Here is a 15,947-nt window from a genome sequence, read left to right as displayed (position 1 = left end):
ATTATATTACGAATACTAATTTTTAATAATTAACACATCAATTTATTTTGGAAGTAGTTGGATGTGATGGGCATCAGTCACCGAGACATAAAGAGATTCTCTTCGTATGATACTTCCGTTCGATTTTAGTTTTTCTGCTGCCTTTCATCGCTTTTCCTCTACAGGCTTTTCTTCTTTTTAATGATTAATTATTTAGCGGCACCTTTATTTAATAATATATTATTGTATCTTATATTATTTATAATAAGATTTGATTATTTAAATTTATATACTACTCTCCATTATGTGACAAAAAGAATGTTTACATACAGAAAAACAACTTCATAATAGCAACAGTATATATAATCACGTCTATTCAAATATTGAACATTTCAGTAAGAAAGGTGGTTACTAAGCCCATCGAAGGCTGGAACAGACTTCGGAATGTTTTCCAATTCATTGAGGATCAGATAGTAGTCGAAGTTTTAACATAGTCAACATTTGGCATTTGTCTCTAGTGTCTAAAAATACGGAAAACTAAAGTTCTATTTCCTTATTCCTTTATTATCTAAACATGGATTGTAATGTACCGAAGTATATCTAACTACTAACTTATTTAATTTTCTTTTTCAAACCATATTGTGTTATTTCGGTAAGAGTAAGTTTGCTTAAAATAAACTCATTTGATGATAAAATATAGAGCCAATAATTGGTTTATTCCCACTTGACAGTTATTAATAAATAGCTATGTGGTGTATTTCAGCCAAAATTATAAGAGAAAACTGAAAAAAATCTTAACAAATATATATATAAAACAAAAAACCTTTAAATCATAAGTACAGGTTTGATAATAAGAAAGGTATTAGAAAAATTCGTTAAAGAGTCAACACAATAATAAATGTTGCTTTTACCCCATGTAATAATGATTCATTCGAAAATAAACAGGTAAAGACCATCCAGACACAATTTAGGGCATCGAATCATTCTTGCAACATGAGAAAAAATTCGGTTTCTACCGATTAAGGGTACCAACTTCCTTGTTTTATTGATTTGAAATAAAATGATGCATATTGTGGCGAAATCGAAAGATTGGAACCGTGAGGGGTTATGTTTTATTGAATAAGATATTGGTTGTTACAACACAAAAGTATTCACCGCAAGCCCATTTCGTTAGACAATAGGTGTAAAATTACGAAAGGGACGTAAAATGGGTTATGACGTCTTTCGGCCGAATGGAATATTTCGACCTGACAAAACTGTATTCTTATTCTGAATTAATAGTTATAATTTATATTCTAAAAAAAAGTGGATATTTATCGAACTTTCATGATTAGATTTTTGTCAGTTTTTTTTTTGTTGTTGTTGGGCCTGTTGTTATAACTTATTTATTTTAACTTTTTTATCCATTTAAGTATTTATTTTAACTAAATTTTTGTTTTGTTTTTTAAATTTATAAATATATTTATTTATTTTTTGTAAACTGATCTGCTGTGACTGTTATGTCATTGGTTTCATTTTGCATTGCTATCTCATGATAAATTCGTTTAATGTTTTTAACGGATCGAACGTGGGTAGCGAATCACTGGATGGGGACTGAGAGAATGAAATAGGTAAAATAAAATTGTCAATTAAATGAAATAAAATTGTCAAAGGTAATGAAATTGTTAAATAGTAAAAAAATTAAAATATTTGTATTAAATAGAGCATTTCTCTTGAAAATTTCCCAAATTTATTGATGTGCATTACATAAATTTAAAGTATAATTTGATTATGAAAGCAGTTATAAATTAATTTCTGCATATTTAAAAATTTAGAAAACCCTGTGTCAAATGATCGAAAAGTCATCATGAATCTAATGACTTATAGATAATTTGTTCGTGCACAAAAATAGAAACTAAAAACTAAAACATATAAATCGATTTGTTATTAGCCTGTTTATTAACATGGAACCTGTATATATTAACTTTTTGTATATAGGAATGTTCAGTATTGTTTAGTTGTATATAGGAAGCTTCTATTGTAACTTTTTGCCTATTTTATGTTTACAAATATCTAATAATATTTTTGACACTTCAGTACATATAAGAATTTGGAGGAATGGAAAAGATAATTTATAAAATACTATTGAGAAGTCTCGTTTTAATCACCTTTCCCCTCTCTATCTTCCTCTTCCTATCCTTACTCTCTCTGAACATCTTACATATTTATTTAAACTTATTATGTATTATTTATTATTATTACTTATTATTTATTATTTTACTTATTACCTTTGAGCGTAAAGTTCCCATTTTTATAATTTAGAAATGTTCATAAGATAGGGACTACACAGATCTCCTAACAAAAATGACAAGTGGCACGGAGACGGTTTTTTTAGAACATTGAAGTTCGATGATTATCTTTAAGTAGTTATTGTATGTATAATTTATGTTTTTAAACACTGAATGATGACTCCCTGTCTAGCATCAACCCATAGCATTCTTAATTAAAAATATTGCACATTTCATTCGCCTTCAGTATGATTTATATAGGACAACTTATTGCATGTATTGACAGTACATATAAAATCCAAAAAAAGGAAATAAAATGATACAAATCGATGTTAACCTAAAGAAATGTGTTGTCGGGAAATAGAAAGGGGAAAGGATTTTAGACTTAGCTTACCCTTAGATCAAATTGAGATGAATAATAGTTAAGGTTACACATTGAAGTACGTATTATTTTAGGAGTCCTACTTCAAAATATATATGTATTTATTTATTATAAAAATATTTATTGACATTATTTAGTTTTAAATAAATCAAATGGTATCCTTGTTTAGTCTCAACAGTCTTTCTTTTATCAATAATCCAACGTTTCTGCCAATTCGGCCATTCTCAAGGATAATCTACACATTTAGCAGCTTATTATACATTCATTTGTAGCAATTATAACAACATTATTACTAATAATATAACAAAACATTAAATACAAATTCTAGAAATTCCCGAATTGGCCGAAACGTTGGACTATTGATAAAATAAAGACTGTTGAGACTAAACAATAGATAATACAATACCATTTGATTTATTTAATAAATAAATACTAGTCTCAATAAATTTAAAAAAATATAATTTAAAATTATTTAGTATATTTGTGAAAAAGGAATCATAATAAAGTATCCGTTTTTATTTTTTTGTAATTAATTTAAAAATGGTAATTAAGTAATTTGTAAAAAATTTAATAGTAATTTAAAAATCGGCTAAACAATGCATAATTGCTGTAGTGAAAAATATTATAAACTTTTAAAAAATATAATTGAGTTTTGATATAATTAAAAAAATCGTACCATCATACGTCATTTGTTTAAATATGACTTTCTTTGACTACTTAAAGGTTTGTACAACATATTTGAACTTTTGGGAACACTGATGAGTTTTGCTGCAACATCGATCTCAGTAGGATATGTATCCTTCCAAAGTAATTATTTTTTTTCTTTTATATCTTTGCGAGAATCCAATGAAAAAAGGACTAAATGTATCGACATAATTGATCAAGAAAAACTATAAAAATTGGTTGAGGTGAAGGTCGTTCTAGAACGAATTGGGTGTTTATTTGCCATAAGAAATTAGGAAAGGAAAAATATCTTTAAACAAAAGAGCAAAAGTGCCGCAAGAGGTATAAATCAGCTGTTAGGGTGGAATTGACAGGTTCTAAGAACAAAACCTTGAATCTAAAATATTGATAAACAGTCAAAGTTTCACCGATTAAAGCATCATCAGAACAGAAACCACAATATCACAAGCGCATAGACAAAGTGCACTCCATCTTACATTAACAGTCTAAATATAAACATCAACAGACACGATACGTCTCTCCAAAGCCTCCAAACAAGTGCAAGTACTAAAAGAAGAAAAGCCTAATTTATTATTAATATACACAATTTTGATCCATTTTACTCTCAACGTTTCGGCCCTCAGGCCATTTTCAAGGAGACAACCTATAAACATTTTTTGTTTTTATACTAATTACATTATTTTCTTAAACTACATACTGATTTATTTGGCTATACCTTAAATTTCGATTTCATAGTTTTTAATCTCATCTGAATTAGCCCATGTAACATCTTTAAAATAAATTAAATATTAAAATAACATCATAACCACTTCAAAAAATTTTTGTTTTTAAATTGATTACTTACTTACATAACCTTTTATAACAAAGCCCATAGCTCAGTGGTTAAGAAACAGTCTTACTAATTAGATGTCTATTGGCGTTGCCGGTTCGAATCCGGCCTGGGACGTCGGCTTTTTTCATTGTTTGGCGGTCCCACAAAATGAAGAACTTTGACCCCCCCAACCATGGTTAGGTGGCATGATTAGGGATGGATACTGCCTGTATAGGACTCCAATGTTTTTTTTTATATCTTAAGTTTAATTATATCTTAAAACCTTTTTATACAAACAATCAAATAATAAATAAATTAAAGAAAAGCCTAATTTTTAATTTTTTTTTACATTATAGTGTATTTATTGGTTTATATTTAAGAGGAGTAGTTTATAGAATCCAAGATATTGTGGTTGGAGTCTTCCAATTTTATTCCAGCAAAAATATTTTAGTTTGAATTGAATTTTCCCAATAATGCAGCCATAATTTGATTAAAAAAGTGCACATTATGATTTTGTAGATAGTAAAAAGATTGACAAAAGTTAGCATTTATTTAGAATTAAACATATTCCAAGCTTAGTACTGTAGGCTGTACTTACTTTTTTTTATAAAGATCGTACTTCATTCTTTTCTTAAGTTATTTTAGTTTAAATATATTTTTTACAAATTCTTGAGACTGGTATTTATTTGTTAAATAAATCAAATTGTATCGTTGTTTAGTCTCAACACTATCACTATCATATAAACAAACTGTTTATATGATAGTGATAGTGTGGATTAATTAAAAATTAATGAAGTTTTAAAAAATAGGGTGTGCTTGACTAATAATTAATGACCTGGGCAGTATAGCCTGAAAAACATTTTTAAATTTTAAAATTAAAACATTTTAGAATGGCCGAATTGACCGAAACGTTGGACTATTGAGATAATAAAAAGTGTTGAGACTAAACAAGGATACAATTTGATTTATTTGAGTTGTTACAAATTAACTCCACTAAACGGTACATTCTATGGAATACCGAAAACAAAGACTAAAAGAGAACTTTTAGAACTTCTGTTGCAGGTAATATCTGTGGCTTGGATCAACAACAATCATTATAAATTTTTAGTGATTTCTATTTTTGTTTGTAAATCGTTGAATGTTTAAGATTTTCGAATTTATTTTCCTGAGTTCGGAATTTAGAAATTGGCTACTTGCAATGATAATAATGAGTAAAGTTCAATGAATTTGACTAAAAAACAAAAACAGTAAAACCTGAACATTAAAAAAAAAAGAAGCGTCCTTCCCTTAATTATTTAATGCCACCAGAACATGATGTCCTTAAAATATCCACGGAATTTGCGTCAGGTTTATATGGAGGGGATTGGAAATGAAAGGAATAAAAAAACATTAAACTTACATTTAATATAAGTTTTTCGTTAATATAAAAAAAAAAACTACGAGGTTTGTTTATAAAATTGATGTATAATTTTGCATTTGTATAAATCCTCAACTAAATGTGTTATATAACTTTTCATCTAAACCGTTAAGTTTCCGATAGATGTAAAATTAGACACTTAACCCTAACCTTTATACAATAAAACAGAAACCTGTTTTATATCGTTTTGTAACACCAGGAACAAGTTCCACGAATTATTTATCTCGAAGATTATTCGGTTAAGTGAAACGAATTCTATACAAAATTCAAGCGCATTAAATTTTCTATATCTGGTTAAGTTTTAGCTTCTATAAAGGTAACGAGTACAGAAGGTCGAGAACAACTCATACCTGTGTACCTACTTCGACCAAAGGTGGCAATCGTAAGGGACAACTCTGTAGTCAGGTGACAGGGAGCAGACCCAAATACTTTGACTACACAATGACAAACACGATGAGAGTACACATAGTTATGCATCTGATCCACAACTGGCCTTTCGGCTTATGTATCGCACAAGTTATGTTTGTTTGTTGGTGCGACAGACCGTGGAGGTCCAAGGCCTCGCGCAATGTACTTAAGAAATAAATCGCACGTTTCTTGACGTGGTTTTCATAGGGTGGGTCCGTCACTAACATGCCTATTTTTGTGAGTGCCACCCAAAGGGCCTCACAAATACCCGGGGGGAGATTGTGAGTGAGCATTGTATAATTTTATGCTTGTAAAAATCCCGGGTAGGGCCGGACTCGAACTGGCTATCTATGGGTTGGCAGACAGGCGCGTTACCACCCTGCTACCGTCACCCCCATCGTACAAGTTATGGCCTTCAAAAATGTGAAGAGCACAGAAAATCGCGAATAAATCACATTCATCTATGTACCAACATTTCTCAAAGGGGGACGAGTTCAGAAGATTGGGAACAAGAAATATATACCGACGTTTCGGCATATATTTCAGCCTTCTTAAGGTCAGGGAGTACAAAATATCGAGAAAAACTCATAATTATGAACCAACTTTTAGACTTTAGTTGTGAGGTTCATAAGCTTGGTGGAGTTCAGAAGATCGGAAACAAGTCATTTGTACTAACGTTTTGACCAAATTTGTAGGTATTCATGATTCAACAAGGTTGACTTGTTTCGATCATTTAAGCAACTTAGGCCGAAACGTCAACAATAAGTAAAAGACGTTTTACCCTTAATGCTTTCTCTCTTGACCACACCCCCTATTGACCATTTCTTCCTTATATTTATGGTAAACAATGTCTACTTTAATAAAGAACTATATTTTTACTTTTTTTCCATAGAAAAATCTTGTGAGCATGTACAATGTCGGTATCTGATTTTCAGAGTCCAAAATTGTTTCTCTTTTTCGTTCTTTTTTTTTTTTGGTATGCCCAAAATCTTATCATAAAACTGACCAGTGTTTGGAAACAGCACATTGGAATCATGGAAATACGTTAATTTTATTATATGTTTTTCGAATAAATCGAAAACTGTTTTATCTCCGCTCAATTGAAATAATGTTATTGTCTAAAAAGCTAAACTAAAAGAAGAAAAAGAAAGTTTACCCTAACCAATATGAGCGAATACCCATCAAACATTTTTAGTAACAAAGCAGCAGGGAATGTTGTTTGAATGGGGGAATATTTTTTTTTGTAAAATAACTACCAATTGTTGTTTTTAATGAGTAAACAGAAGGCCACAGAAAATCATTGCAGTTGCATAAAGAGATTGCGTGCAATTCACCGATTCTGCTAGTCACCAATCATGCAGCTATCGGAGAGATGAAATTGATTTCTTAATTATTAAGGTATACAACCGATTTTTGAACATTAAATAAATGTATTAGAATTATTTGAAAAGTTGTAATCTGTTTATTAAATTTAGAATATTAAAATTTATAATGCGTGTATATTTTACTGTTAATAAATTTAAGTAGGTCAGAGATCCATGTTAGAAAAAGGTGTTATCATTTTATACATTTTTAATATTGTGTGCAGCATTAATTTTAGTAATATTCTCAGTTTGTGTCTTGTATCTTAAAATGGCTAGTTATTTCATAAACTTCGCATACAAACTATTGCACTAGCAGCAGTAAAAACCAAAAGCTTCCAATGCAAGATATTCAGTAAATAGATTAAATATCGATATATTGAATTAATTAAATGATTTTGAAGCACTGAAAATAGGTTATTGTTAAATTAATCTATAAATTTTTATAGTGGGTAAATGAGAAACATGTTTATCACATCTCTTTGATTCATGATAACTGTTCGGAAAAGTTGTTAATAGTATCTAAAAATAGTTTAAAATACTGAAATATTTTACTACAAATATCTTTAAAATCCTTGTTACGACAGATACAGCTCTAGAAAAATTTGTAAAATATCATACAGACTCATGACTAAGGACATAATAAAGGTAGTAGTTATGATATAATAATACGAGTAATTAATAAACAGGTACTGAAAATAACTATTTATTTTTATTTAAATAGTTTTAATTACGTAAAATAAAAATCGTATCAAAATTTCCAATTTTACTTATATTTTAATTTTAATTCGTGGAACCTTAAAATATAAATTTTTATAACTCACATAATTTCTTTTAAAATAAGTTTTAGTTTAAAAAAATAGTCACTTTTAACAATTTTAACTTTAACTAGAATTGAACGCAGTAAGAAGTTAAAGATAAAAAAAAAAAATTTAAATATAAAAATTTGTATGAAATAAATGAGTGACAACAGCCTTAAGTGACAATGGTTACACTTCCCGACAGAAAATATTATTATAATTTCAAATTTCTTAAAGTTTACAATGTGACAGTTGCTATCATGGTTGTAATGTGTCAGTTCTTAAGAGGGCTTTAACCTGACACAAAAGCCTCACTAACATAAGGTGTCCTGTCAGCAATCACGCCATACCTAGTGCGACTGTATGTTCTCATAGTAACAACTGTCATACATTTTACTCCATGGTAGTTACTGCTACAGTTGTGAAGTACTATGACTGTACAGTATCTCTGAGTAAACGGGCTTGAACGTGACACTAGCTTCACTGCCATGACAAGTACTATCAGCTATCGAGCTGTGCCTAGTGTAACATTACTATCATAACATTAAATGCTGTAATAAAGCAAACTATCACACAATATATACTATGGTAGTAGTCACCAGTAAAATTCTTACTTGTTTCATTCAATCATTTTATATTGTATAACATTAATAACGGTTGCGGTCTGTGTCAACAAGTATAATGTTCTTATATAAAAAACGAAGTCTGTTTAACAACCAAAGTCAGATTTAGGATTTGCAAATCTCTGTTCCAAAGAAATTGTCTGTTAGCAAAGAAATTGCTAAATCTCTGTTCCAAGGAGTTGCAAATAATCATGTCCTTAGTACACTACGTATACGCTGCTAAATAGATAATTAACTTCAATATTTAACTAGGTAATCAAGGTCCGGATTTTTATGCTATTGCGTGCTTTTATTAAATCGCTGATCAAAAATGTTTCGAATCAGTGGACCCTGATGCAATCAGCTAAGCTTTATTTTTCATGTTTGACGATAAACATTTATATATTTGGACTATTTCAGTTTAAAAAAATATATAAAATGAAATAAGATGTAGAAAAAAATTTAGATTACAGTTGAAATTTCGTATTCACATAATTAGGTATTCAATAATTACAATCCTTCCAAAATAAAGCAGTTAATGCACCTTGGTTCATAAGAAATAGCCAATTGCATCGGGAATTACATATCAGAGTCAACAAAGGATTACATCAAAAAACAGTTCACGAAACTCCACTCCTAGTTGTTGACAGTTAAAGGAACAGTGACATACAACCTGGGAAACCCTTGACACCACATCTCAATGACTTTGGACTGAACCGAGATATTTCAAAAACCCTGGAAGACGATGATAAAGCAATAGAATTAGTGTTTCAGTTTTTAAAATTACAACATTTACCGACAAAAATATAACATTGAACGGAAGAAAAAATAAATAAATACAAAAAATAAAACAATCAAATTAAAAAATAAATAAAATTAAACAAATACAAGCCAAATAAGTTGACAATAATAAGTTATTATTAGCAATATAAGACATAAAGAAAATACACACAGAAAATAAAGTGTAATTTTAAATAAATGTTTAATCAGGCAATTGTTTAAAGTGTTTAAAAAGAAGTTCTGATTTATTGATTAAGTGTTGTATGCATAAGATGAATTTGAGAATTTGTTGTATATACCTGATGTTGGGATGACAACCACGAAACGTTGTTATTGTTTATTAAGGATATAAAATAAAATTTTAAAACAAGGAAGAGTACCTTTTCATTCACAATATCTAAGGGATCTATGAAACTCTTCCAGTATAAGATATAACTTTATAAATCAATTTTCTCCTTTTCCGTAGAGATTTGGATGATTGTATGAATAGTATGATTGTATAGGTTTTGTATTTGTTGCTTTTAAGGTTTGCTTGAACTTCTCTAAATACAACTACACTCGAGACACCCCAAATATGTGTTGGAGTGTCAATATATATACATATATATATTTTATATATTATATTTTAGTTTAATAGATGTTCATTAGTCTAAAATTCTGCTCTTTTTTCTTTTATAGCTACAAGCCCATGACGTAATCTGTTTTGACAATTAGCCTACAAATTTAATAACTTAAGTTCTAAAGCTCATAACAATGAAACAGTATTGGAACAGTAGCTCTATAAGTTGATAAATTAAATAGCTTATTCATTATCGTTTTCTAAGAATAAGATACTAGTTATGCAAATTGTGTGGTTTCCCTTACTGTTTTCTTGAAAATATTCCATATATAAAAGAAAAATAATATAATTTATCGATACGAAGATGATGTTCTTTAGGATGACCAAGAAGGGAATGCCGAAGGACTGAAGGCTGGGCTAGGACGAACATTGACCTTAAGATAGAAGGTTCTCCCTTCCTCATGTTGGGCAACCTTAGTTCCTTCGCCGGTAAGAAAATCCAAGTTAAAGACATCAATATAAAAATAATTTATTAATTAATTTAACAGTCATTGCTGTATATTTAGGCATGGTCTTAATGAAACATCAGGAATAATTATTACACTCAAATAATAGAAAAAAAAAAAAAGAAATGATATTATCATGATAAAGAAATTAGAGTCAATTGTCATTTAAAAATTGTAGTCATCGATGTTTAATTTGGTCGCTATGGACGAAGTAGTTTGGTAATACAATAAATTTAATTTAATCCTACATATTTATGGAATTTTGAAATGAATTATAGCTATAAAAAAAAAAGTATGTCATTATAGAAATCATACATATTATTTTTATATAAAATATCTATATTAAAATGATATTACCTTCCGCAAGAAATTTAAATAGCTCACACAATCTCATTTCTCACAACCAAATAATGCATTTTTATTTATTAATAATCTTTATCATCATCCATATGATATCGTTTATTAAACGTCCTACGATACATCTTGATAATAGATGATAAATATTCATTCAGTTCATAACTTATTAAAGACGTTCTCCACGTTTTCGTTGCTTACGTTTACTTAACTTTAGTGCTGAGACAAAATATTTTACAATTTTAATTAATATACAAATTTAATAATAATGAATACTGAAAGAGAAAAACCTGATGATTAAGTTTTGATAAGTGAATTTTAAATTAAATTCATTATTATTATTATTCCTAATTGAAAGTTGGGAATTCTTAAAAAAAAAAAAAAAAAGTGTTTCAAAAAAACATTCAACATAATTTTAAAATTAAATCGTTTTCTCAGGTATTAACTCATATTTAGCTTGCATTTTGTATTCTATTTTTTCGTAAAATATATTTGTGATAATTTTTATTTTTATATGATAGGATAAGTGATGAGTTATTTTATTTTTCGTAATATACTGTTTTCAATAAAGTTGATATTTAAGGCACTGTTACACATTCAAACACTTAGGACTAAGATGAACCTAATAGTTCCTTTTCGATTTTAAAATATGCTTACAACCAACGAACCTGATGTGTATGATATGATATATCTGGATTTAGTAAAGTATGAAACACTTACGGTAGGTGCGTAGTGTAATGTTCCGTGCACTAAAGACGAACGAAGACGAAGCCGGGAGTACGCAGGGACTCACTAATGTTGCTTCCGCCTCCAGCAGGCATCCCCTCCACTTGTATTCTTTGTCACTTTTGTTCTTCGGTTAGATTGTTAGCATCTTTTACGACTTGTCAATAATGAAAAGTTTCTCTTCAGTTCTTGGTGACTAAATATGGCCAATGGTTTATAAACAACACGAAAAGTGTTGTGATGGTATAATGAAAATAATACCATAATGTATAAACCATATACTATATATTATAATAGGATTGCTTTTAAATAATGTTTTATACGTGTGTGTGTGTAAAGAAACTAAATATTTTTTTAATTTAATGTCACAGCACATGTATGAACTCCACGATCATTTCAACACTCAAGTTTAACATACATAGTGATAATACAAGAGGCGGGAAGAAAAAAAGGCAGTTTTTCATCCCAATTTTTGATTACTTTAATGAAAACTAGGTATTCTGCCAAGTATAGGTAGGGGGAATAAAAAATGGCGGCTGTTTAAAAACCTTTAAAAAAATACTAATTTTTAATTCGGAGCTCTATATCTTAAAAACTTCCAACAACACTAGAAAATCTAAAGAAAGATCAGTAGTTTATTTATGTTTATGTTTATTTATTTATGTTTATTTATTTATGTTTATTTATTTATTTTGAAAAATGTATATCTCAAAAACCATTTGACGTACTGATGTCTATTAGCACTCAAATTAAAACTAGTTTAATGGACTATAAAGAAGTTTATGAACTTTACCTTCGTAGGAATAGTAGTTTTCATGATATTTGCAAAAATAAATTAATTTATAGTTGTTCGGACAATAACTTTGATTTATGAAAAACTTCATTTCAGAAACCATTGGACGTACTGATGTCTGCCAGCGCTCAAATTAAAGCTAGTTAAATTTACTACAAAATAGTTAATCATGTTTATCTTTGTAGGAGTAGTAGTTTTCATGATATTTGACAAAATAAACTCACAAAATGTTAATTTCTAGTTGGTCGTGTAAAATGTTGGATTTTAAAAAATATATCTCTAGATCCATAAGACGCACATATGTCTGGCAACACTCAAAATAAAGGAAATTTAACTTACTATAAAGCAGTTTATGACACTTATCTTCATAGGGGTAGTAGTTTTTATGATATTCACATATGAATATAAATTTGGCAAATGAAAATTTGTCCGAATAACTATAAATCAATTTATTTTAGCAAATTTCATGTAAAGTATTAATCCTACGAAGATAAACATCATACAGTACCTTATAGTTCATTAAACTACCTTTAATTTGAGTGCTAATAGACATCTGTACGTCAAATGGTTTGTGAGATATAAATTTTTCAAAATAAATTCACTGACTACTGATCTTTCAGTACGTCCCATACAACATTTTTATGAAATGTTGCTTTTTAAAAAGCTATATCTCGAAAACTATTTAACGTAAGTAACTCGATTAGGGCTCATATTTTAGTAAATATACTCTTCTTTAAATGACGTTCTCTTAGGTTTTCTTGTGTTGTTCCTACTTTTTAAGATATAGAGCTCCGAATGAAAAATTATTTTTTTTTATAGCTTTGAAACAGCCGCCATTTTTTATTTCCCCTACCTATACTTGGCAGACTCATAAATTTTGACTATTAATTATACATAGTTTTTACTAAAGTAATCAAAAATTGGGGTGAGATAACTGCCTTTTTTCTCCTCTTGGGCTCTTGTACTATGATGGATTCAATAAGAAAATTGTGTTGAATACAATGGCATACTTTTTTTTTTTGGTATTATATTTCTGGAAGGATATAATTGATCATAACTCAAGTTACCACGATTTTTTTGAAATACTGAACACAGAATTGAATTCACTCTAAAGTTGGCTGTGATGTAAACTAATTAAAAATTTGATAGCCACGTAAATCATCTGTATAACCGTAGCCTCTTCAGCAACCGTTTCTTGAGGATATTTGAGATAGTCTTCATTAAATATTTAAAACAATTTTTCAGTCGAATCAAAGTGAATAGGGAGAAGTGGATTTGGTAATGAGTGTCTTATTGATTTATTTTTATTTAACTCAAGATATAACTCTGAGGAAGGCTTGCAGCTTGTGCTGAAACGTAGGCTCACATTAAAGGATTGTTACACCTCTTTGTTTATTTATTACTTGACCCGACCTCCAACTATCTTGATATTTTGCGTAGAGACGCAGAAGGGATAAATTCAAACTTGAAAAATTTTCAGACATCCCAGAAATACGCCTAATTCATGTGATTATAACATATTTTTATCATACTATGATTTTCTTAATAGTAGTTTTTAGACTAAACCAGAAGGATATTTGTGAAATATTGTTAATCAATTCCAAATATTTGAAAAAATATGATTAATTAATTTTAGTGGTTTAATTAATTACTTATATATCGGTACGAATGTGTATTTATTTTAATTTCACTTATGTTTAATTTTCTTCACTTTATATATAAATTATTTTGTTATTTTTTAATCAGTTTTTATTAAATCGATTTATATTTTTATTTATTCGTATCATATTTGTCATTTCTTAATTATTTATTTAATTTTATTGTCATTATTTTTTTTATTTTATTACTGCTCTTGCTATAATATACATTAATTTTTTTAATTTTCTTAAAATTATATCTAATGTGTGGTATGAATAAATACTTTGAACTCTCAATACTTATTGCCCTTAATTGTAGCAGTTTGAATTATTAGTCTTCAATAAAAACAATATCAACAAGTAATATGAACTTATTTATTCGTTACTGTAAAAATGATATTGATTCAGTTTATTCTACAGTAAATTAAAAAGGAAAGAAATTGAACGAAGGACGTATGAAAAAAGAAAAAAAAAGTGAAGTGAGGAAAAAAAGATAAATTCACAGGGAACTCGGATAAGATGGAGGTTCGGTTATGTCGGTTGCAGAGTGCATGCATGCACGGCGTAGGCTTGGCCGACCTTCGCCTGTTTCCAATTTTTTTCGCCGTTTCAAGAACAAACATATAATAATCGTTTTCCTCTTTGTATTAATATCATATTTCACTTTTTTTAAACATAAATATGAAGTAATAGTATTATAACTGCCTAGTAATTAATTGTTTGAGGAACTAAGTGCTACAACTTATTGCCTATATCCATTTGTCATTTCGCTGCTTTTCTGGAATAGAACCATATGTAACAAAATATTTTTTTTTTGTTTTGTATTTATCGTATTTTCGGGACTGTAATGTAGACTTGTTCACAACTTTGCAACTTTTAGGACCTACAGTAAAGGGACTACGATAGAGAAAAATCCCTTGGAACAGGTCCATTTAATAATAAAACAAAAACTTCTATTTTGTCAGATGTGACACTACTCGAACAAATAAGCGATGTACGTTATTGTGACCTTGTCAGTTGGAAAAGAGAGATGGACAGAGGAAAAAAAACAACATTCTTTTGATTGAAATGTCTCGAGATTGTAGTTGTTTCGCATTAAATGAAGCGGCGAAGTATTTTATTGAGGTGAATAATAACAGCAAGAAGCAATGACGTAAGTGAAAAAAGAACTTATTCATTTTTTATTAATAATTTTTTTAATAATGAAACCTAATAGTATTGCCTAAAAAAATCAAGTATTACCCAAACTATGGTGGGAACGACTATAGCGATATTTTCAAAGTACAAACTTTATGTCAGCATCGTATAAGTCAGTGAAATTGTACCAAGTCAAACAAAAGACTAATAGTATTATTTGTACTTTATTATGAAACGGGCTAGCTGCAAGTAAATTTATATATTTATCTGTACTGAGCCCTAAAGAAGAGGTTTATATTTTAAATAATTTGTGTATACACCATGCAAAAAGTATATTATGTACATAAAATGTTATTACAATATTATGTACTAAACAATTGAGAGAATAATACAATATACATACAATAGAAAGAGAAATACGATATGCAATAAAATAGAAAGAAAATAAAAGAAAACAAGAAGAGGTGGGAGATTATAGAAATTTTTTTTTTTAATAATTTATTTATTGTTATTTACAACTGTATAACATATATATACAACAAGTAAATTTGCTGTAGGTGAGATAGTGACATGATACAAACATGTGGAGAATCTACCCATTGATAGAACTCCAATAACATTTCTAGAAGAGAAGATCCCGAGGCCATCTTCTTTTCAGACGCCTAGGAGGATTTTTAGGTAATGAAGGAGAAGCCAGGTTAGAAACAAGTGGATTTGGGTGGTTGGGAAGTTTTCCATGGAAGG

General features: G+C 28.9%; 1 long non-coding RNA gene across 1 annotated transcript in view; it reads right to left on the bottom strand.

The window, feature by feature from the left end:
* Positions 1-11,761, bottom strand: part of LOC106685748 (uncharacterized) — a 38,638-nt gene extending 26,877 nt beyond the window's left edge. Inside the window, exon 1 of the long non-coding RNA XR_001343894.3 lies at positions 11,631-11,761. This is a non-coding gene — a long non-coding RNA (uncharacterized lncRNA). The remainder of the gene's footprint in view (positions 1-11,630) is intronic.
* Between the last annotated feature and the right edge of the window lie 4,186 nt (positions 11,762-15,947).

This window comes from Halyomorpha halys, unplaced genomic scaffold (genome assembly GCF_000696795.3).
Source record: "Halyomorpha halys isolate HHAL.00 unplaced genomic scaffold, Hhal_1.1 Scaffold730.1, whole genome shotgun sequence".
In the NCBI taxonomy this organism is placed as follows: domain Eukaryota; kingdom Metazoa; phylum Arthropoda; class Insecta; order Hemiptera; family Pentatomidae; genus Halyomorpha; species Halyomorpha halys.
This window is presented reverse-complemented; position numbering and strand designations above follow the sequence as displayed.